Source organism: Rattus norvegicus, chromosome 7 (genome assembly GCF_021556685.1).
Source record: "Rattus norvegicus strain SHRSP/BbbUtx chromosome 7, alternate assembly SHRSP_T2T, whole genome shotgun sequence".
Lineage (NCBI taxonomy): Eukaryota > Metazoa > Chordata > Mammalia > Rodentia > Muridae > Rattus > Rattus norvegicus.
This window is the reverse complement of record NC_141540.1, coordinates 26563245-26588662: the sequence shown is the minus strand read 5'-3', so window position 1 is coordinate 26588662 and position 25418 is coordinate 26563245. Positions and strand designations below refer to the sequence as shown.

General features: G+C 45.4%; 1 pseudogene; it reads right to left on the bottom strand.

The window, feature by feature from the left end:
* Positions 1–699: 699 nt before the first annotated feature.
* LOC148004580 (nucleolar RNA helicase 2 pseudogene) lies at positions 700–25418 on the bottom strand (annotated as a pseudogene).

Here is a 25418-nt window from a genome sequence, read left to right as displayed (position 1 = left end):
GTTGGCCCACTGTCTTATACAGAGGACACTCATTCTTACATCACAGTGGTTCTTTGTGAGGTCACAGCATGAAATGCACCGAACAGACAAGGCTGTAAACCATAGTGGCTGTCTCCACTCTGGGCCTCAGGGAACTTTCCATTCTTGTGAAAAGGAAACTAGCCTCTCTGAGCTTCTTTCAGCAGATCAAAGAGTCAGTATTTACTGTTTAGCAATTACAGGCAGTACTGTGCTGCACAGGGAAGTGCATTAAAGCTTCAACCTGGTGTTGCGGATTTAGCTCAGTGGTAGAGTGCTTGCATAGGAAGTGCAAGGCCCTGGGTTCGGTCCCCAGCTCTGAAAAAAAGAAAAAAAAAGCTGTAACCTAAGAGAGACTTTGATCACCTCTCCAGCTGCTCTATTGGCTCCTGAGGCTCTGGTTAGAGGAGCAGCACCTGGGAAGTGCATTGAGGGTCCAATATCAGATCGATTATTTTGTCCTTCTCACATTATGTATGCATTCATTCGTTCATTCATTCATTCATCCATCCATTCCTATTTCTTTCCAAAAGTAAGACAGAATGACGGTTACTCAGACAGGTCAGAAGCCTCTCTGCAAGGAAGGGGAGCTGGTAAATCATCTAAAAGGAATGAAGCACTGGGGACTTTGAGAGCAGGAGGGACCCTGGGGTGCCCATTGTGAAGAGTTTCTTCTTGGCTCTACTCACTGACCCAATACTTTACTATAAACTCCACTTCTGGCCTTTGATTGTGGTTCTGGTACCTTTTGTTGTCACCTCTTGGTCATTGTCCTCTGAAGTTTCTACTTCCTCCTTGCTGTCCCTGCCCTGATCCAGGAAGTTCCTGCTTCCACCCTGCTGTCCCATGAAATCACCATGGCTGCCATCTGCTGCCCCTGCCCCCTTGATATCTTTCTGGGGGTCCTTTCAGCTCTGGCTCCTCAGTGGCCACGGTGAGCTGCTAGCATCTCCAACCGTGCCACTTCACCTGTGTTTCTGTGTCTGCTTCAGTGCAGACATCAAAACAAACTTCCGGTTTTCCTTTGAGGAAGACCATCCCCTTCATTTTGGCATCGATGTTCTTGCCTAGCTGCTCCTCAAGTTCCTTCCAAGCATTGCTCAGTTGGACATCTCAACAAAGCACTGCAGTATCATGGTCTCAAAGGCTGCTGGGCAGTGGATCAGGGAGCACTGGTCGACCGATGTGGCCCTTGATCTGTGGAGATAGAGCAGCTACCAGGTCTCTACAGCTCCTTTCTCCTCAGTCAGCGTCTCAGCCGACTGCTTGAAATGGCCAACGGCAGTGGGGGCACAGAGTCCAATAGTCTGATGGCATCTTTGCTGGAGGCTTTCATTATTTGTTTCAGAAGGAAGACCTATTCGTTCAAATTTAGTGCTGGCTTTCCGCTCCACCTGGGGTAACTGGTACTCTTCTTTGGTAAAAGCAGTTCAAACCCCTATCCTTCCAGCTCTGCCTGTTCTTCTTGAAAGATCAAAGACTCCATTTCCATTGGTGTACATCTATGAACAACCAGGTCACCCTCGGGGATGTCTAACCCACTTGCAGCCAGTAAACCCACAAAATTGCCATTTCAGCACCTTTCAGGTTGATTTCCTTTTGCTTCTGCAGAATGTCCCCATGTAAGGACTGGGCATTCCTGCTTTATGCATGTGTTTTGTGACAGCTCCTGCCACTGTTCGTGGATTCACAGAAGTTCAACATGTCCCCTTGAGGACCACTGTAGCCTCGGAACACATCCCCACTCACCACTGTCCTCTCTGTCTCCTGTGCTCCACAGTTAAGGCTGCTTTCTGAGTCTTTTCCTAATCAGGTCCACCCGTTCATACGTAGGTTTTGTATATTTTTAGCAACATTAAATACCCAATGAGACCATTTTGCAGAGAAAAAGCAATGTTTGCGGGTTGCCTTCAGAATCGTTCTTGTATGCTATACATAAAATTTCTTCCACTTGATCTTCAAAACCAGTATCTAACATCTGGTCATCTTCATCCAGGACAACATGTTAAAGTTTGGTGAGATCTAGCTTGCCATTCTGCAAGTGATCCTCAATATGAGCTGGGGTCCCAACCAGGATATCAATCCCACTCTGCACTTGTTCTCGTTTACCACCATAGGGAGTTTCACCATAAAAAACACTGATAGCTTTTATCGATGTCACTGAAGTCTTTGCTCATTTGATTTGCTAATTCTCTTGTAGGTGCAGCAGTAGTATCTGATTGGCTTGGCCTCTCTTCCTCTCTTGAAGTCCACCTTTAAGTTACCCAATCAAAGGGACGGCAAAGGAGAAGGACTTCCTGCTTACTGTCCATGCCTGGGCAATGAAGTCTGTCTCACTGTATACATGACTGAATGTCTTGGTTTTTAGAAAAAATGGGTAGTTCACCCCTCAAGCTTTGAGCTTTGAGAAGCTTGACAGTCTCCTCGGGTATGGGAAAATTAGAGAGAATCCTTTCTTCTCCATGAGTATTTCCTTTTCTATCTCATTACTATTTTCTTCCCCAGGAGCATCCCTGGAGTTGGAGTTTGGTTCGGAATGGGAGAGGACATTCTTGAGCCTGGGCTCTTCTCTCCCTTGTCTCATTAACTTCTTTCCCTTTCTTCTCCTTGGGCTTGGGCATGTCTGCCTCTGCTTCAGAAACTTCCTGGTTTTTGTCTCTGTGTTTTTTCCCATTGGCTGTTTTCTTCTCAAGGGACTCCTTTTCTTCTGGGATGTTTTGCTTTTACAAGCATTGTGGTCTTGAGGCTCATCGTCCTTCTTGTCCTTGTTGGATTTAGCAGAACACACATCAACTTCAGAAGGCCCTTTCTCTTTCACTGCTTTTGCTCTGGAGGAACAAGTCTTTTCCATTCCTTTCCTTGCTTCTTCTGTCTTCGATTTTGGCTTCTCCTTTCTACTTTTACTCTTGCTTGAGTTGGCAGCATCTCCTTGCTCTCCTCAGCCCTGTCTTCTCCCTACTTGGATGCACTGGGGAGTTTCCTGGTATTTTTCAGTGTGAGCTACTCAGGTCTGCCAGTCCCCCAACTGTGTGCAAAGGAGAGAGAGCGACACAGCAGCCTTCTACTTGTGATCCACTCTGCATCTCTCAATAATTTCTTCCCTTGGAAAGAGATGATGCTTACTTCCCCTGCAATTTCTGTTAGAATTTCCTCTACTGTGAAAACATGCCATGACAAAGGTACTATATTACTGCCTTGTCATGTACAATATTTTCTTGTGGCTGGCTCAATGGTTGTGAGTTTCCATCCAAATCATTATGGTGGGAAGTTAGGCAGCTTCTAGACAGGCAGCGCAGTTGAGGCGCTGAGTGTTGTACATCATGCTCCAAAGGCAAACAGAAAACTCCTTCCAGGCAGATAGGAGGAGAATCTCCAAACACACGCATACAGTGACACACGTATTCAAACAAGCACACACCTCCAATAGTGCCCCTCCATTTGCCACGCAAGTACAAACAAACACACGCAGTTTCCAAGCTCTGTGCTCTGTGTCCTCCCAGCTCCTTTTTTGGTCAGCATTTGTCTTGATCAAACAATAAACTTTCTGAACGTAAAGTACTTCTTTCTATGGGCTCCTTAGCTTCCCAGAAATCAACCTTCTTTGTGACTGTGACAGGCGCTTAGGTGCAAACATTTGGGCAAGTATCTGTGAGTGTTTTTGAGATGTTTTTCTCTAAGGAACATAAGGTCCGCCCTGCATGATTTTTGGAACATTTCCTCGGGGTGCATTTCCAGCTGCATCAAACTGTGAAAGCAACAAGATTCTCAACCATCCACTGCCTGGGATTCCTGATCATGAACACAGGGAAATCAGTTGCTTTTTCTGCTGATACCCTGCTTTTCCCACCATGAGATACTGTATCATCATTACATCTGAGCCAGGACAAATCATTCCTTAAGTTATTCATTATTTAAGTCTTCATTATTTTCTCACAGACGGAGAAAGGAAGTCAGAGAATTCCCTATCAGCTCTAGAGTCATTCCATTAGTCATGTGTCTACTCTCCTTTCCAAGTCACAAAAATATTACCAATGCCTGCCACACTTTTCAGAGAAAGCAAGTCTTTCAGACCACAGACTCTTCCAGTGATTTTTGTCCCCATCTCCTTCAACTGAATCTAAGGTAAATCAGCTCCGGGTCCTGACTAGAGCGTCAGTGGTGGAGGTGACCTGTGAATCTACATCTCTAGGTGGATTCCCCTACCAGACACTGTGCTAACTGGGTGTGATGGTCTCTGCACCTGTGGTTGAGCGTCTTACAAGTTCTGATCCTCTAAGTATGGATAAAAGCTGAACCACTGGGGACAAGAATTACACACAGCTAGTGTGGCTTCCTTCTTCTGCAATCAAATATTTCCTAGTGAGACATTACATGTGGATCACAGTCATGATGCAGATGAAGACAGAATGCTAGGCATACTGCAAAGCTGAAAACACTCAACCTGTCATCAACGAGCTCTATTAAATCACAGCCGTGAATGCAGTTCTGAGAAATGATGAACCCTTCTTCAGTGATGGGAGTCCTCAAATGCCCCTTAGTCCCCTATTAGCCCGATGTGTGCCCTATCAGTCACAGCCCTTGGGGATCCAGGAGTCAGAAGATGTAGAAAACAGGGCTCCAGCTGAGTAAACGTAGGTAATGGCACTGTGCCTCTGAAAGTGTCCTAGGGAAGCATCAAGAACAAAACTAGTCAACAGAGGTTGGTTTGTCCAGACTGAAGACCAGTCTCACTCTCCTTTTCATCCCCTCTGATCCTCCTCCTCTTCTTCAACCTCTCCCTCTCCCTCCCTTCCCTGTTTTGCTCCTCCTCTGCCTCCCCTTCCCTTTCCCCCTCCCTCTTCCTCTCCCTTTCCCTTCATATCTCTCGATCAGGTCCAGTTTTTGTTACCCAACTAATCTCAGTCATGAAGTGCGAGTTGGAGAATCATTGACCTCTCAGGGTTTGGCATCAAAAACAGCCTTTCCCTCTCCCAGCAGCTGTCAAGTGCCAATGGTCTCTCACCTTGTAGTTGGATTTCCAATCCTTATCCCCACTTCCTTGTTCATAAGATTCCCTGTAGTATGAGCTTGCTTACTCTCATGCATACGCTGACAATCACTGTGAGTTTGTGCTTCGAACAACACTGCCATTTCTCAGACATTGACTAGTTAACTACCACTGTGGCATTAAAGATCTTTCTAGTGCTTAACATTATTCGATTTCGCCTGCTCACTTGTCTGCACTTGCGCTTTCTCTCTCTCTCTCTCTCTCTCTCTCTCTCTCTCTCTCTCTCTTTTTCTATCTCAATCTCTCTGTTTCCCTGTCCCTCTTCATATCCCTCTCTCCCCCCTCTGTGTGTGTGTTTGTGCGTGTGTGTGTGTATTTCCCTTCACAAGACACAATCCCACTATCTCCCTCTCCTCTCCTGTCCATACTTAACCCATGCTATCTTCCCCAATAATAGTCGAAAATGATTGTTGTGGAAGCTATAATATGTCACCATGGCTTTCATACCTTCTCATCTGCAAATTTTCATTATAGTGGTTGTTTGGTGTGTTATGAGTCTTTAGCTACTCTATCAACACTGGAATTTCTATGGACCTCTTCTCAGATATTTTGTTGTCATGGTGGTTATCTGTATCATAGACATTCTGGACTTTTAGATCTATAAAACTAGCCCTGCATGCACTCCAGAAGTTCACCAATAGCTAGATATTGGTGTCAATTAAAAGTCCTAGATTTGTGCCTGAGATGTATCTTGTCAGCCTGATGACTTTAGCACCCTTCAAGGAGACTGCTTACCTTGTAGTCCCTGAAAACATGGCCAGTGACAACCTACTCTTCAGGTGAAGCACCAGTTCCTGTCTCTTGAGTATTGCAGCGAGTGAGGACATGGCCAGGTCTGTTACACATGAGCACAGGGCCAGCTCTCCTGCCTGCCACAGACATCATGATGAATAAGGGGAGAGGGGTTTCTCCATCATCCTCACCATTGCCTCGCAGACAAGAGACAGAACCCTTGGGGCCTTTTCATACACAGCCCATTTATCCAGGGCTAGATCTATTGTGCTGCCCAAGCAAGGTTAAGGACCTGAACTCCTGAATGTTCTAGCAGGTGAATGACAGGGGCTCCTCTCCTGTTCTAGTCACACCAGAGTCAAGTATCATGCATGCCATAGGTGGTGAGGTACAAGGGCAGAGGAAGGTGTCTTTTTCTTGTCCACACCACTGAATAAGCAACAGGTGGCAGTGCCAGGCAATGTTGGGCAGTGTCTGACATGCCTCATGGGGAGTTTTACTGGAGAGCATGCTTATGTTGTCTCTTTTTTAGCATGAAAAACTCCAGACCAAGTCTGAAATACAGTGTCCTTGTTTTTGAGTCAGGTAGCCAACTGATGGTCCTAGTGTTTGGAATCTGGTGACTAAGATTACCCAGCTACTCTGACCACTTTTTCTGTGTTGAGGAGCAGCTTTCTTGTGCAAGACAACTCACACGTGCACAGAAAAGAGCTGACTAAAGATTTGCCCCTCTTTCAGGGCACTGGTAATTGTGGATTGCTCATATCACTCATAACAAACAAAACCAGTATCAGTTTTTTTCAGCCCTACTCTATAAATCTGACCTTTGTCCCTCCTATATGGTGAGCTCTGGTTCCCAGTTATTACTATTTAGTTGCTGTCTTGTTTTAGACAAGACAGTCAAGCTCAAAAATATATCTCCACCTTTCTCCATACCTATTTCTAAACACACTAGGTACCAACACTTACCAGGACCATGAGACTCTTAAAAGTATTTGCCAAGCTCATGGTAGAACTGATGGGGGCTAGTAGGAAATTTTGCTGTTGTTGGGTGTTTGGCCTCAGATCTTGGAAAAGAATCTAAAAAGGTTAAAGGATTTGAGGATAGAAATAGGTCCTGATTCCTGGAGACTGCTCAAACGTTTTAAAATAAGCATGACTGTGTGAGAGAAACGCTACTAAAGATAAGAGAGACCCCAGAGGGGAAGCCAGAAACACCAGGAGAGGAACAGGGAAGAATGATGCCTGGTCCTGTGTCAGGGAGATTACAGAGAAGGTCCATGCTCCATGCTGTGTTGCCCTCCTACTGGGCAACAGAGGTGAAAGTACAAAGCCCAAATAATCAGGGAGTTATCCTGGACTAGCACCATATCCAGTACTGTTAACTTCAACCCAGCCAGACTGCTGCCCTACACTAAGCCAACAGAGCCTCTTTCAGAGAACAGAGGAGTTGTGGTCATCAAAGTCCTTCAACATAGACAGGAGAACAAAAGGTGACTTTGTGATGCTGGAGTTTATGCAGAAAGATGTCTAGCCATGAAACAACACGAGAGCAAGGTGCATTCTCGGTTCTTTCCCAGGCCACATCACTTAAGTTCCAGCTGCTGGACCTTGGAGATAAGCACGTCCAGATGGACACTAGGAGTTCAGCTTCAGCTTGTTTGGGAGCAACAGGCTTCTCAGTGAATATCTCTTTGGTGGCTCCAGGTGGAAAAGTCAGACCCCTTTATTTGTACCTCATGCAACATGGGATCTGAAGAGGTAGAATGCTTCCTCCCTAGGTATATGCACACTGGTACAAGACTGACATGCTGTCATGTTTGTCAAGGAAAAGGTGTGTGTGCCTTTGCCTGTTTAAGAGGACAATGCTTCTGGTAGCTTTTCATAGGGACCCTCTATCTTGTTGACTTGGCATGATTTGAATTCTCCCAGGTCCTCAATCCACAAAGTGTTGATATAAGCCACTGGTCAGGGGATTGCCTATTGCTCCCTCCATGATGTTAACACCAAGGCTTTTTTAAAAAAAGTCTAAGCCATAAGACCCTGTCTTTTAAAGCCTTTTGCTGGGTGACCTAGTCTTTTCCCACCAGATGTTCTAAATCCCAAGACAACAACTCAGGTAGAGCAGGTGCTGATGGGATATTCCAAGTATGAGATGGTTGTGAGCCTGGATCCAGAGATCTACTGTGCCTGTCACCTTGAAACAGTTCCATGATTCACAGATACCTGGTGTGGTTCACCCCAATAGGGCTGCACTCACTCAGAAGGCCATCTTACAGGGGCTTTGTTCTAATCTATTTTTGAGCAGAGTCTGAGTGAAGAGTTTACCCTCTTTGAAGACTTGGGCTTGTAGGTATTATATCCACATGTCTGCAAGGGCTCAGTGGATTGGGCTCTACCTGCTAAGGCATCCATAGGGTCAGTAACCATATGGACTGCTTGGGCTTTGTCTTCTTTTGCTAGATTATTTGGAAAACATCTCCATCTGTCTCTGTATATAGAGAAGTAGGAAGCCATGATTTGCTTTGTATTCTGGTCTTCACCCTGGCTTGGATCCTTAACCTAAAGCAACCATTCCAAGTGGTAACTCCATAGTGACATCCAGGGGGTCATGAAAGTTGGAGAAGGGATAGGACACAGATTAGTGGGTGAGAAGAGGGCATCTCATACCCCAAGACTCATTCTTACCATAGTGTCTAGGTCTGGTTTAGCTTTCTGTCTCGATACAAGATGCTGTCTCAGCAGGAACATTGTGCCCTTTCTGAGGTAAGATCCACCTGCCTTGTGGGGAGTCATTTTGCCTTCTTTTATGAATGCCTGACTGTCCGGTAGAGTCAAGTCAGACCGGGGTCTACTAGCAGATTTCCTGATTTGCTGATACATGGAAGGTTATGAGGGACACACTTGAAGCTCATGTTGAGGGGATCAATGTTTGTTAATGTTAGAGGAAGGAACGGAAAGGAATAGGTGAGCCTTGAGATGCTAAGTAATATTGAATATATATAAGGCATTGTCTCTGTGGGCTTGGAACTTTGTTTCCCATGATTCTATAAACTATTGTCAAGTCCAGGAGAACCTGGAGACTCGTGTAGTATGGACTGAGCAGCCCTAACCATTGTTTTTCTTTGTTTAATTTCTTTTATTTAGTAAGCATTCTATTCATTCACATGTCAAATGCTATCTCACATCCAGGTTACCCTTCCATAAGCCCCATCCCACATCTGCCCTCACAGCCCTCTGCTATGTCTATATATAGGTGCTCGCCCACCCCCCACCCCCTCCCACTTCTCCAGTTTCTCCCTGTGCTGGGGGAATCAAACCTCTAGAAGACCAAGGGGCTACCCTCCCCTTGCTGTCATGCAATTCTGTTCTCTGATAAATAGATATTTGGAGCTATGGATCCCTCCCTGTACACACCGTGTTCAGTGATTAAGACTCTGGGGCTTCTGGGTTGTTAGTTAGGCCAATGTTTTTCTTCCTATTGGGTTACAATAACCCTCTCCTTCTGTAGTCCCTGCGACAGCTGCTCCACCAGGGTCCCTGAGTTCAGTCTGATGGTTAGCTCCAAGCTTCCACATCTGCATTGCTTAGTTGATAACCAAGCCTCCCAAGAATCAGTCAAACCAGGATTCTGTTAGCAAGCGCCTCATGACAAAGACAACAGTTTCAGGTTTGGTGTCTGCACACAGTGTGGATTCCCAGGTAGGAAAGTTACTTGAGGACCCTTCCTTCAGTCTCTGCTCCATTTTTTGTCCTTGTTTTTCCTTTGGACAGGAACATTTCTGGGTAAAATACTTTTGAGATGGGCAGGCTCAGTCCTCCATTGGGGACTGTGCCTATATACTGGAGGTGGTCTCTTCAGGATCTATGTCCCTGTTCTATGCATATTTAGGCTAAAGCCATTCTCAGTGGGTCCTAGGAGCCTCTCATTTCCTGGTCTGTGGGACCCTCTGGTGGCCATCTCCAGTTTGTAATCCCTGTTACATATTTTTATACATTTCCTAAACCTCTCTTCCTCTTTACCATCTCCTCCACTATCTTATATTGCCCCCTTATTTCCTCCTCCTCCTGTCTCCCTCCCTGGTCCCCTTATTCCTCCCCCTCCTGCAATAATCCTGAAACCTCCTCAATGCAGAACTGAAGCATCCACATCCTGATTTCCTTCCTCCTTAGCTCCATATGGTCTGTGGGTTTTATCATGGCTATTGTGAGCTTTTTGGATAATATCCTCTTTTCAGTGAGTACAAAGTATGTGGGTTTTTTGTGACTGGGTTACCTCACTCAGCATGATATTTTCTAGCTCCATCCATTTGCCTGAGAATTTTATGAAGTCATATTATTTAATAGCTGACTAGTATTCTACTGTGTAAATGGACTACATTTTCTGCATCCATTCTGCTACTGAGGGACTTTGGTTTGTTTCCAGCTTGGCTGTTACAAATAAGGGATTTATCAATATAGTGAAACATGTGTCCTTGCTATATGTAGGGGACTTTTGTGTATGTGCCCAGTAGAGGTAACCTTTGTCTCTGAGAGTTATATTCTGTCTTTCCAGTAATCCCCTCTCCCAACATAGAAGGCTGCTGGACATTTTGCCAGACAGACACACATACTCTGCTCTCCTCTCCAGGGACAGTTAGCTCTCATTGTCTTTCAACTCTCATCACAGGCACCCATGGTCACATTTCAAGCTTTATTTCCTGTCCCAGTCCAGGAGGATTTGGATCTTTCTTGCATGAACTCTGTTCTCTCCTCAATTAACCATGTCCTGTTTCTTCAGCCAGCTGAGAAGATGCCAGAGCCACTACATGTACCCTAGCCTCAGCAGACAGGCCTTGCCATACTTTCAGAGTCCTCTGCCTATCACAAAGTCACTTGCTATTGTTGTTGTTGTTGTTGTTGTTGTCGTTGTCGTTGTCATTGTGGTTGTTGTTGTTGTCGTCGTCGTCGTTGTTGTTGTTGTTGTTGTTGTCGTTGTTGTCGTTGTTGTTGTTGTTGTTGTCGTTGTCGTTGTTGTTGTTGAGAAATATCCCTAGCTCACCTGTTGTTGTCCTCCCTCAGTCACCTTCTCTTCACTGTGACCGAAATGGCAGGAGGAAAGTAAACACTCTGCTGAGCCATCTGTGTCTGTCCACCAAGTTTACCCTTCTATTCCTAATGGGCCCTGTTCACAGGGGCTGAGGTCTGCAGTTGCCATTCTTTACTGTTGTGTCTCTCCGTTCTCAGTTCTAACAAGGCTACATAAAGTACACTGGGGTGGAGTAGGTAAGGCAGTAACCTGAGACGTGGAGCTGAGATACTGTGGCCTCAGCTCATGCTCCATAAAGGATGCAGCCATTTGGCCTCATGGAGAACAGGAGCACTAGATGTTGCCTTGTCCAGCAACCCCTCAAGCCTATTTCTGCTGGAGTAAGGGAGGCCCCAGCCTGCCTAGGGGGGATGTGGTTCAAAATGAACATCATTTATATTATGGTTCCATAAAGAGTCGGTTCATGTATTCAAATGTTGGGAAATGAGTGGTCAGAATTGTCAGTGAACTTTACTCAATACATTTTGAGTCCCTTAAACTCAGGCAAGGAAAATCAGACCTGTATATTCCCTGAGGTCTTCAGGGGTCCCAGTGTCTGTCTAATGGAAAACATTGTACAGGAACATGGAAGGATTTCTAAAGCAGGTTATGTATATTAGGAGGGTTAATTTAGGAATATCTGAATACAGAGGGCACTTAGCTCCTAAAAGTGGGAGTAAGTCTTTTACTATGTGGCAGTTCTCCACGGGTATTTTCCCATCTCCTTGGTCGATGCCTCCATTGGTGAGACAAACTTAGCAACAATCCAAGAGTCACCACTGGACCTCTGGATGAGCCCCGCTGTTTGAGAAGAGCTTCAGAACATACAATATTGACACCAACTGCCATCTCATCTGTACATTGGCATTTCTCTCCAAATGCCTTTTTATTGTACAATGAGAATCTCTCTCCAACTGCCTACCTCCCTGTACATATGGAATCTGTTGTCAACTGCCATCTTTTTTGAACATAGACTGTCTATCTGCAATTATGTTCCTCCCCAAATAGAGGGCATCTCTCGAAACCTGCCTTCCTCCCAGGATATAGAGTAACTCTGAGCAATTGCATCCCTTGACTGCCTCTAAAATTCTTAAGTGGAAGAAAAATAGTCTTGGGGCCCAGAACCAATATCTCAAAATTGACATCTCTCTAAACCATTCAGATGAACTGTAAGGACAGTAGAAGATAGGAAAATTCAGTCTGATTAAATCAGGGTAGAATTATCCCCAGTTTCTTACAAAGTTAGGTAGGGGTATGTCAGGTAGTGACTTGGAGATATTTGTGTAGAGATAGGAGTATCTGATAGAATCTGTACATTATGTCCAGTTCTGAGGGGCCCTGTCTGAAAAATGAGTAAAGTTCAATGATGAGAACATATATAATTGAAAAATTAATAGATCAGGAAGAAGGCGTGGGAAGCAAGGGTTAAATAGTGTAGTCATCTAAGAAACCTAACCTTATGGCCAGCACCACAGGAAAAAACAACTCAGGAGTCAGTACATGATACTTTTTCTAATTGGCCAGGGTGCATTTGAGATCATGAATCCTGCCTGCCACATAAAAACACAGGCCTTAGTGATTATAAAGCTATAGAGGTCATCAAATATCTCATTGGAAGGATCCAGTCACAAATATAAACTATGAAAACACTATTCCATTCTAATATCAAGAGCCTCTATCAGGTTCTAGGAACGTCAATTCAGATCCATCTACTTTCTGAGAATGCTCTAGAAGAAAACGTCCTTGACCAAAGAGTGGAGGGGGGCATGTTGCAGAAGGAAGATCATAGAAAATACTTGGACACTTATGGGCATCAATAAAGTACTGCCACAAAAATTGAACTTGTCCATCCACACATAAAATTCCAGAATATCCACAAAGATGCAGTGGATAATGTAAAATTCATAGACATCACCAGCCCATCAATGCAGACACAGCCCCTCACTGAAATGGCAGCACGGGACCAAGGATTTTATGCTACAGCGCTCACACTAGGAGAGCCACAGGATGGCAAAGAGGCAAATGGGTTGAGTGTGGGCAAAGTACTCCATTATATCACCACAGGGTCCAATTTCTTCAGTGGAAGGACCACGAAAGAGATCAGAAATAGATTGTTACAGGGCCCTATGACATTGCAACTCACTTCTGGCAACCGGAAACCTAAGCCACCAAATCCTTACAGTTCACCCAGAGATGAGGCCCTCCATTGAGAACATTGAGACATTTTTGTGTAATGAGAGGAAATGTGAAGTACTTATCTCGATTGTCACCTATCCAGATTCTCAAACTGTAGACATGCTCTGAGGTATGGAATTTTATAGTTGCAGGAAATTAAATCCTTGAACAAGTAAAACTACAGCAAAATGATGGGGGACATATTTAAATTTAAAAGAACAGGAACAGAGGGCACTTGAGCATGGATCTAAGACTTTTGTCATTACTGGGCTTACATGCCCTATGCCACCCAAATCATGAGCACATCCCTTTATTCTCTTCTTCCATCAAAGAGAAAGGGGAGTAACCCCAACTTTGGCCTCATCCATATCCAGCCCTAGGAGAGCATTGGCCTGCTGCCCTGACACAATAAGGCCAATAGTGGCAAGAAGTGCTTCCATGCCTGCCACTACATTACAGTGTCCCAAGAGGAGGAGCACAGAGACTGCCTGTGCCCTCCATTCTGGAGATGTGTCTACCCACTGAGTCCACATCAGCATACCAGAAGAGCAAATGCCCCTGCGGTCTAAGGAATTCTTAGACAAGGAGCTCTAAGTAAACCCTCAGAGGATTGAGTGCTTCAAGGGACTAGACAAGAGTATCAGGGTTTTCCTGTCAAGAATCTGTTCTGTTAAGGAGTCTGTGAAGATGAAAGCCTACTATATAACTTTCAGAAATATGGATCTTATGAAAGAAGCAGGACCCAGAACCCCATGAGTTTCTAGGCAAGTACGAGATGGTGCATCACTTCTTGACCTTCTTCACTATACCATGCTACAGTCATTAGCCTCTTCTAGGGCCTACTAACATCAAAGGGGGTCCATGTAGATACTGAGTGTGCTCCAGCAGGGGACTTCTTGAACTAATAATGGAGGAGGCCCCAAGCAGGAAGAAGGGGCAAAAATATTTGTGCAATAGTGACAGCCATAAAATATTGAAACACCCTTGACTTTGTCTATGCAAACATAAAACACCAGAATATCCTCAGCGAGTCAGAGGTTGATGAGAAATAGACAGAGATGACCTGAACCTCAATGCAGACTGTGCATCTTCCTGAAAAGGCAGCATGGGTCCAAGGGAATTATGCTGTAGACCTCACACTAGATGAGCCATTTCATGGCAAAAAAGGCAGATGCGGACAGTTTGGGCATGCTCTTATATTACCTGACCACATTTTCACAGGCACTGAGAGTAAACACCATGGAAGAGACAAATATTGTCACAGGGACCTATGACATTGCAACTCACTTCTCTTGGCAAATTGAAATCTAAATCCCCAGACACTCACAATTTCCCCAAAGTTGAGTTCCTCCATAGAAAACATTGAGGGACATTCCCGGGTAATGAAATGTGAAGTTAATATGTAGACTGTGACTTCTCCAGATTCTAACATTATGGACAGGCTTTGAATCATGGAGTTTCATGTCAAGGAACTGGAATCCCCAGCAAAGTAAATGGAAAAGATGGGGCCCTAACTACTCTAGAAGAACAGACACAAGATGTGAGCATGCATCTAAGACTTCATCCAAGCCTGTGGATCCAGGTGCTCCACCACCCCGACTCCTGCACACCCCTTCATGTCTTGTATTCCACCCAACGGAAGGGCCTGTGAGCCCAACTTTGTCCTCCTCCTTTACCAGCCCTCAGGAGAGCATGGACCTTCTGCCCTGACTCTGTCAGGACACAGGGGGGCAAGAAGAGCTCCCATGCTTTCCATTGCTCTACACTGTCCCAAGAGGAGGAGCAGATACTGCCTGTGCCCTGTATTCTGTAGATGGTTCTGCCCCTGTGAACACATGAGCACATCAGAACAGGAAATTCCACTGTCGCCTAAGGAAGACTTGGACAAGGAAACCTTCATCACCCTCTCAGAAAATTGGGTGTCTCATCAGAATGGGCATAAGAGAGAGCTTCCCTGTTGTTTCCTGTTTCCTTTTCTGTTATTTCAAAAGTCTCTGAAGATAAACCACAACCCCCCACCCACCCATATCTTCCAAGAACCTAGGTCCTCTAAAGCAGGGAGGACACAGTAGGAAATGAAATGGTATGCTTGTATGGGAGTGTTCATCACAACATTGAGCTTGTACCCTACACCATCCTATTACCATTAACCTCTTCTAGGTCCTAGTAACATCAAATCCTTTCCAGCTAGATACTTAGTATGTTCCAGCGGGAAACTTCTTTGACCTCAGAATGGAGGAGGGGCTGCTGCAAGAGGAGGAGTCAAAGAATTCTATTTGGGCAGATAGTGCCGGACATAAAGTATTGCCACTATCTTGACATTGTTTATTGAGACATTAAACATCAATACATTTTGCAAATTGCAGACTGATATATGAAGGTAATAGTACTTGTTTACCAGGATCAAAATCAAATATTCTTATTAATATTCCTCTATCTTCTCACATTAAAGCATTATATGTGCATCAAGGTGGCATTGCCTGAGAAGACGTAAACAAATACCTGTGTAACCCAGATGTGGAATCAGCAAAAGACCACAGAATTAGTCTACCTGAGTCTATCTTATTCAACATTGACTTCACAGGTGCTCCATGCTCAGGAAAGCGTGTGGGGTCACTTAGAAGAAGGGGTTACTCGGGCAGTTGTTCTCTATGTGCTTCAGCCAGCACTGGCTTCAGCTTGGATAAGCTGCATTTCTGAAGCCTCTGATAGCAGGATCACCGCTCATGCTTGTCATTGTTGAGATTTATAAGTACTCCAAGTGTCCAGTACAGTGGATCGCCCTTCCCTACAATAACATGCCTTTAGCATTCCCAAATGTTGGTATAGACTCAACAGCAAAGGGCACTAAAATATCCACTGGCTTTGACTTTTGAATGAGTAAATTTCAGTGCATTGGATCCACTAAAGCAATAGCTACTAAGGTCTGCATGTTCCTTACATTCGCTGCAAAAAGACACCAGGACCCAGGCAGCAAACGTATAAAGTGAATGTGTGCTTTAAACTCATTTACAAGTTGAGTATCTACTGGGATCATGAAAACCATTGTGAACAGAACAGCTGAGAGCTCACTTGGACCACAAGTGGGAGGCAGAGAGGGAATCAATTGGAATGGCCTGGGCTTTTGATACCTGTAAACCCAGCCCCAGGGACACAACTCTTCCCCAGACTATACTGTCTAATTCTTTCTAAACTGTTGTCCCAACTAGGAATTGTATTGAAGCACATGACCCTAGGGGGACCAACCTAATTCAATCTCCTACATAGGTGCTGATCATTGTCCCTAGGAAGAAAAAGGCTGTGAAGGCAACAGTCAAGACAGGCACTGTGCTGAGGTAGTGAGCGGGACACTCTCCACCTCTCCAGGTCATGTTCTCATGGATCATTCATGAGGGAATTATAAGTGAAAAAAAAAAAAGGAAAACACCGTGTGGATATGTTTGTGCTTTGGACTGGGGTTTGGTCCCTATAGTCCAGGGAGACGTGGTTTTTTTCCCATGAAACCAAATGATTCCTATGTACCTATTTTAGCTCAATTTCAAGTCCATATGTTGGGATTTTTCCTGTATATCTCAGCAGAGGTCAAGGAAAATACTCAACCTCCATTGATGGCCATCCTCTTCAGAAAGAAGAACCTAGGCATTCAGTACATGATGCTTTCCTGTATAGCTGTGAAGGCTTGACTCTGTAAATTATCCTACCATGGCCTTGCAGGGACCTGAAAAGCATAAATATATTGGCGAGGAAGGCACAGAGAAGCATCTTACTACATTGTTTTGATATTGTTGTTCTCCAGTATCTCTGAATTCAACTTTCAAGGGTCATGCCATGAGAACATCTGTTTTTTTAAAAAAAAAGTAAATGAATATTAATCCTGGCAGAAGAACTTTGCTAACTGTGTGAGGAAAGGGAGCAGAAACTATCTGAAGAGACTGCAGTAGCATTCAATCCTACCCCCAACCCCCAAACAAAGCCCAAACCAGCTGCTTATGTAGACAGCAGTATCAAGTGTTTGACTTTGTCCTTCCAAAGGCTAGAGCCGTAACTTGTGAACCTGAACCCTTTTGGTCCCCAGACCTTGTCCTGAGGGAGTCATGCAATGGTAATGTTGAGTGCAGTCTGGGCAGGAAGCTCTCTGGGATAAGAGAACAGGGCACATCCTCTGTATAGGGAACACACAGGGTGAGCTGCAGGACAACATCCTAACAAAGTTCCATGTCCCTTACCTTGCCAGATAAACCCTCTCTTGTACCAATTTTGACAGTTGCCCCAGAGAAGGCATCTGCTAGAAGATATTGAGAAACCAAAGATGAGTGAGGAAAAGTCACAGACTATTCCAAGTGAGAACTATGCAGGCCACATCACCTCAGCATTCCACATGCTGTGACTTCTATTACACACATATCATATGTGCAGAAGTGACAGTATGAGAAAATAATGGAGACATACTTAATACTACTGGATCATGCCATAAATGTGGGCTAGGCTGAAGGCCTTCACAAAGACTTGGTCCATGACCATACATTTTCTATCCCCACAATTTCTTCTCTTTCAATTTTTCCCAATAATTTAAGAAGCACTGATTCTGTTCATGCCTGTTCAGGCTGCTGTGTTTAGAACCACACCTATCTGAAGAAATGTCATGGGGAAAACTGTCTCCATGCTTAACATTTTCTTCTGCTGTCTCATGAATGGGAGCCCCAGATACAGTGAGGCCTCCCAGTGTCACTCTGTGGCTGTCCCTTATGCGAGCCGCAGCAAAGTTCAGGAGCAAATCCCATGCCGTTTTGGCAATAAGGTGCTTGCAATCTGTTTGCAAACTGCAGAGGATAGAATGAAGGCAGGACTCTCAGGGTTGTTTTACCTCTTGCAGTTCAAAAGAGTTCCATCTTGATTCTTCCAAAGATTGAAATGGCAAACCGTTTCACACCTAGGAATTGTGTTTAGAGACAGGCCTCCTGTCTGTAGCTTGTGCGTTTAGCATGCACTGAAGTGCTGATAGAATGAAGCCCCCGTCATATGAAAACCAAGAGAAGGACAGCCTCTGTAGTCCAGAGAGGGATGTCCTTGGGCATCGGCTCATGTGTCACCTGATGAGTACTAATTGCAAATGCATTTTCCTCTGGTCCCTGGAGAAAACATGACAGAAAAAGATGCCTGAACAAAGCCCACCCACACTCAGAAGGAGTCCTATAGAGATTAAAAAGTGCTTCAGTCTACAAAACTAGCCTACCACAGACAAAGTGATTTCTATTGTGGACATAAGTCAGACTCTAGCTAGGGAAAAGTACAGATTCTCTTTGAAAAGGCAGTGTTCCCAGGCTCACATCCTAGGCATATCATGTACACATCATAACTGATTAAAATAGCATTTTAAGTCACATCCATCTCATACTGGAGTATGAGCAGCCTCCTGAATGCAGTAGACAATATGGTAATAGAGATTTGTCCAGAGACAGCATGGAGTCTTTAAAAGAGAACTGGGAAGATGCAATGGGAGGAATAATTGATTCAGGAGATCAAAGGGGGCAGCAGGCTGCTGAATGAGGAGACCCAGAAATCTCATTTGTTGTGTGACCTCTCTTAGACACTGATCAGAACCTGCACTTTTTAGAATGTACATTACTCTTCAAAAATGCTTGCTTTTCTCCCTTGAAATTCGTAGGGCAATGTCAATGAACTCTTTTTTTTTTTTTTTTTTTGGAGCTGGGGACCGAACCCAGGGCCTTGCGCTTGCTAGGCAAGCGCTCTACCACTGAGCCAAATCCCTAACCCTCAATGAACTCTTTATGGTGGACTATGAACATAAAAGTCAGAGAATGTCTCTGAGTATCTGTGTTTATACTCAAACCTAGAAGTTGAAGTGCCCAGTTCAGTCCTAAACACTCACTGACTCTAAGTAATCCCTCCCTCCCTCTTGTCCTACAAGTGCTAGGAGAAAGCATTTCAGGGCAGGCTTCCTCCCTTTATTTTCAGAGTGTAACCCTGTACTTCTTCCTGAGTTTCCCTATGTAATCCTCTATGAGGGCTAAACCTGGACCCATGTCAAAGGATTCTCAGGGACTAATATCACTACTCTTGGGCACACCCTGAGTATAGTGGGATCTTTGACCTTGGTATCTTCCTAGGTATCCACAAGGAGGCCCTGCTCTTCTGCCCATGCAATACAGCTTGAGTCTCCTCATGTCTAGAGAGGGCAATCTGCAAGAAAATCTTGTCTGCTTTCCTGAGGCATCCCAGCTATTCCAAGCTCTCAAGTTCTCAGTAATATGTGAAGACTCACTTAGCAATTCTTCCAGGGTCTTTGTATAGCACAATAGGACCTTAGTGAATTTAATGACATCTATGGCTCACTTAAGGAGAAACAATGCACAACTGCAGAATAGGGATCCCAACAAAAGAAAAAAACCCATGACCACTCAAGTGCAGAAGAGGTAAACATACTGCATGGCAGTTGGGTGCTCTGGGAGGCAGCAGTCTGCCAACGTTTCTGTGACTGTCATGACATAGAGAATTGAGTTCAAAGAACTAAATCCAAAAGAATCCTGCTATCGTTCTCTGGAAGCACCAAATGTGTTATCTGGAAAACTGGTTCATGGGCAGGGGCCACTAGGGACATTGTAGGCACATTTTTCTTCAGGGAAGAGTGAAGGATTGTGGTGGGAGAGAAACAGAATGACTGACACAATGAATGAATGAATGAATGAATGAATGAATGAATATTTGCTGTGGAACATATGATGAACTGGAGGTCTGCTCCTATGTCAGTGCTCCCTCCTTCCTTCAGGGACATTGCCCTAACCCTTTATGGGAAGTAATTTTGGAAAGTTGTAGGGCAAGCCTCAGAGGATGTTGAAAGCTTTTCTGTCTGTCTTCTTCCAAATGGGGAGCATCCTGCCTTGATGGTTAATTGTTCTCCTGAGGGAGAAACCTATAGTGGAACTCATGATGGAGCGCCTATGTCTCCTTAGAAGTGATATGTCCTCACCCCATTGTTTGGAGGCAAAAGACAATCAGGAAAACACACCTTTCTGTCATTCCTTGAGATACTCCTCCCTCCCTCTATAGGCCCAGCAGACGTAGGATACCACTAGCATCCCAGAAATCTCACTTGTTGTGTGACCTCTACCCAGCCCAATGAGGCTTCACACAGCCTCAGGGTCTGGCTGTAAGCCTCTGCCTCAAGGAAGGGTGGATTTTTATGACCCATGCATGGAACAGGAAAAAAGGAAGTTCTGGGTACTTGGAAAGGGCCAAATAAGACAGAATTTTAGTTTTATTAAGGACTACCAAGTTGCCAGGATCAAATTCATAATCACAGAACAGACATCCTAAATGTCTTCCTTACACATGGATGTATCTTGATCCAGCTGTACTGAGGACTGTGTTTTCTTTCCCTAATCTTCTGAGGCCACTATGACTGTCCTAGGTCTGTGCTTGCATATGGCCTCCCATAAAACAGATTATGGGAGCTGTCCAATTCAGCCAGGACTGCCTCCCATGGACAGAGGTATCACATTTCTCAGAGGCATGGAGCTGTGCATTAATCAAAACTTTGGGCACTAGAAATGTCTCGGTCACAGCTGTGTTTCTGGATGGTAGGACAGTACACCTATGTCAGCATTCTTTCACTAGACCTTACAGCATTACTCTCTAGAGCCTGATGTCAAAGACCTGATGTTGTTTCCCCTGCATTCTGTGACTGGTGTGGTGACACCTGGTACAGAAGCCACCTTCTGTCCAGACTCTTAGTGAAGTTTCATTATTTGGTATACTCAGTTTCCATCATCTAAATCATAGGAGACAGGAATGTCTCCAGAGTCCTGTTTCAGTTTTGTTGACAGCCTTCTAGAAAGGAAAAGTGCACTCCTAGATCTGCCTCCTCAGGACACCTTCATATTCCTTCCCAAGGTATTCTCAGTGACTGTTATCCAGTGCAGGACTTCACCATGGGCCAGGTCAACTGCAGCCTCAGTCCTTCCTGCCTCTTCACTGTTCAACTGTGGAGGCCAATAGGCTGGGGCCTGCACACAGAATATGGAGCCATTAGGATTTAACTCTGAAAAGAATCCAAACATGGCTGATTCCCTTCCCACGTCCCTCAAACCCATGGGTTATGGCTATCCAGGCTGTCTACTTTAGGTGCTAGGGGCCAAGGAATCCTTTCCTCTGATCACCTTAGGAGAGATTGCTGTAGAAAGACCATCACCCTGCTGTGTAGAGTGTCTAAATGTATTCCTCCTGCCCCTCTGAACTTTGTTCCCTTGGGCTACTGGGCCTGCTTCCCATTAGCTGCTATCCCTGTGCCTGGTGCCTGGGGATGGTCACTAGACCCTCCACATTTGGTAGTTGAATGATTGCAAATGCCTGGAGGAAGCCTTGTGGTGGAGGTGCACACCTTTACTTCCAGCAACACAGACAGGTGGATCTCTGAGTTACTTCCCAGCCTGGTGTACTGAGGGAATTCCAGGATAGTCAGGGTTACACAGAGAAACCCTGATTTGGGACCTCCATGCTCCAAAGTGAGAAACCTCTTGTGGAGATAAAGGCAGAGTATCTGAGTACCTCATCTCTGGCAGTAAAGTAGGCAATGTAAGTTAAACTACAGTTTCTGACAGTTAGGGCTTGCCCATCCCCCAAGGTTCTGCCCAACAATACCCTTTCTAAAAGTGGGGGGAGGGTCTATCAGCCTCCCTTCCTTCTTGCTCTGCCACAAAACAACCACTGCCTGATGTGGACCAGTGTACAAAAATGTGTGTCTGGCATAAGTTACTTTGCATTGATTTGACAGACACTATGACCAAAAGCAACAAGGAGCACAAATGATTTAATGTGGCTCCTATATCCTGACCATTGTCAAGATTTAATGTGGCTCCTATATCCTGACCATTGTCAAGATTTAATGTGGCTCCTATATCCTGACCGTTGTCCATCTGTGAGGAGAAGTCAAGGCAGGAACTCAGACGAGGCATGATCCTGTAGGCAGGAAGTGAAAGAGAGCTGACAGAGTGGCAGAGGAGAGCTGCTGACTGGCATGCTGACCTGACTTTCCTGCTCAGATAATGATGCCTTCTAATGGCACATCTCCACATGGGACACCATGCTCCCATAGTAGTCACTGATGAAGAAACTCCCTTTATACCTTCCTATAGGTATACCTTCCTATTAATACAGGAGTTAACTCAGTAACATTTTCCTCCATTCAGATTTCTTGTGCTATTGATGTTGACCAGTTGACTATCACACATGAGCACCATACAAATAAAAATTGCAGTGCTAGGGTCAGGTGAAATGTCATCAGAGACAGAAAATGAGCTAGAATGTCTAAGCATTAGAAGCAGCTGGCTGTTCCTATTATCTTGCTGTTTTAAGACCTATTTGAAGCAGAAGGGAGGCAGCTGGAGGATTGAAGGATGGAATTCAGTGTTCACTAGGTGGAGGGGAATCTCTCTGTCACAGTTCTGAGAGAAGCTTATGTCTCTGACCTCCCACTCTAGAGAGCCATACGCAGAGACAGGTCCTGACTGGAACTCATTCCTGTCAGTGAAATGGCTGTGACCTCCTGCATCTCCCCTCTCAGGCTGGTGGTCCAGAGGGTGAGGTTGTGGAGAGGTAAATTAATTGACAAGAGGCAAAAGAGAGAGACCTCCGTCTGCCTTCCTCCCACATCCCTTCTCCAGCCAGGAAGAGTGAGAATCCTGAGCTAGAGCTCAGAGTATTCCCTCCCTATTACATACAAGCATCTGCTGGCCTCCTGGTCACCCACCAGCTCCTGGCCCAGCCAGCAGAACCAGGAGGGTAGGAGGCTGCTGACTGACATAAATGAGCAAGAGGAGCACAAAGGGTGCTAGACCTATCACAATGCCTGATTCTTGGAAGAGGCTCCACTGCACCCCAACCCTGCTTTGCCCTGGCGTAACCCATCACCAAGAAGCTGAGCTCTCTCCTCAGGCAGTGGGGAAGACATAGCATAATGATTTGTGTTTAATCAGGCTTCAATAGTGGTTCAGCTAGGTGCAGAGAGGTCAGGGGTGGGCCACTGCTAGTGAGGGAGAGGGGACAATTCCCAACCACACCTCTCCAGATCCAGGATATTTCCTACAATCTGCTTCCCCTTCCCTCGGTCAGGTGATCAGTGATACGTATATGCTGCACCCTCAGCATAACGCCCACAGAAGATAAAGGTTGGTTTATTACCTTTTATGAACACCCACAGAAGATAAAGGTTGGTTTCCAACCTTTTATGAACCCCGCTACTATTTTCCACTATGTACCCCATTATTAGTTTCCAGTCTCAAACTGTCTGGATCTAAAACTAACATTCCATCAGGAATTGGAATTGAGTCTTTGCAGGAGTGGGGAAGGGGCTGTCCACTACAGGATCAGAACCTGGGAAGGGGGCTATCAAAATGTTCTCTAGACTTCTCTCCCAGGAAGATGATATGCCCAAAGCTGGGCTAGAAGAGGCAAGAGGAACCAGGGACTGCAAGTAACAGCTGGATAAAAAAGGGGAATAGAAGGAATAGGAAAAAAAGAACAAAGACAAAAAAAGGAAAGGGCAAGTCCCTAGCAAAAAAATTTGAAGAAGGGACTAGCAAAAAGTTGGAGGGAAAAGAGAAGCCTTTTTGAGATCTCTCTAGCCCAGCCATGTGAGACAGGTGAATTGTGAGCCCTTTGTTGATTGACATCCTGCTCCTTCCCAGAAAATGTACCTAGAACCTTATTAGGTCCCCTTCTCCTTATTCTGTTGGGAACTCAGGAAAAGGGTGGGTTGTGGTAAGGGGTCACGTTACGAGATCGGAGGTCAGAACCAAAGGACTGGGGATCACTAAGAGCACCTCTAGCTACAGACAGCAATTCTCCCTGTTCTTACTCCGCAGAGGAAGAGGCCTAATGTCACATAGATAGGGAGAAGGGAAAGGTCAGGTTGTCCTGGTGGCCGCTTCAAGCTAAACAAAAGCTTCTCTTAACTGCTTCCTGATTTAAGGGTCTGTTGATGTATCAGAGTTGTAACGTTAGTAAAATTTATAGCCCACTCCCAAAGTGTAACCAGAGGCTCTGGACTTTGCCCCATCAGTAGCCACTCATTCCTCTCCTTCTCCATCCAACTGAGATGATTATTGCCCAGAACCTTGACCTGTAGTTGCTGATGTTTCAACAATCGCTATAGGTCCATGGCTGTACCCTAGGGAGCAGACCGATTTTCCAGGGACATGGAACTTGGAAAAATATTCAGATAGCTTGTGTGGCAGTGATGTGACAGACAGGACAATCTTGGTCTGTCCTCTCACAGATGCATACTGCACCCTCCATCCAGACAAGGTTATGTCCACTGGGCACCAGGGCTGCTGTCACTTTTCTCTCAAAGCAGACGATGCAGGCCCTCCCACTCCCACTTTAGAGAAACTCTTTGTGTCTCTCTGGACTGCATTTATGTGAGCCTGTCCAGGACCCCTCATTGGTGGCAGGAGATCAATGCTCACCTGGGGGTTCTGCATATGCTTTGACTGAAGAAAAGTAGTAGGAGGCAGAAGAGAAGTGCACCAGTGTGAAGATGGAGTTCCTGGTAAGAACTCCATCAGCAGTGGGGGTGGGCAGGCTTACCTCTCACTCCATAGTACAATTCCTGCCTGCCCACACCATTGCTGGAAACAGATATCCACCTTAGCTGATGTCCCTGCCCTGCTAGCCTAAGTGCTGGGCCTCAAAGATGAGTTCATGCCACACTCACCTATACAGCCCAGGTTGTTGTGCCTGAAGGTGGAGAGTGGCTTACAGCCTGGAGCAAACACGGGCCAGGCATCTGAGTAGAGGCTATCCAGGGCTGCATGGAGTCTGACAGCCATGAAGTCAATCTTATTGTCACCCAGGAAGTCACCATCCCTGTTCTACTCAAGAATCTTGCCAGTGTGTGGGGTATTGTACCTTGCTATCTCCTTCCTTGCGGTGCTGTCTACTTTCCAAGTTACCCAGGCACTGTTGACCTCAAACACCAGGTCTTAGTCCTGGCTGGAAGTTATGATGTAAGTGTTGGTCTGCTGCTGGATACAATTTGGGCACACTAACAGCATCACCACATGGTAGGGCTCATACAGGGATCATCGCTTGGCCTGGCAGAGCAGGGGGCACACTAAAGCCACACTTCGGAGATGATTTCCTGCCAGGCTGTGAACACTTCTTACTGCCTCCAGTCACCATGAACACTGGCTCCTCATCTCACACAGGTGTCTCAATATGGGTATTGGTCTTGGCCCTCAGAGCCTTAATCCATCATCCTTGGCTACTTACGATCTCCTCCACTCGCTCAGATGTGAGCACTGGAATGCACGCTTTGGTGTTGCTGGTGGCCTTCAGGCAAAGCTTTGCATCTTTGTCCAT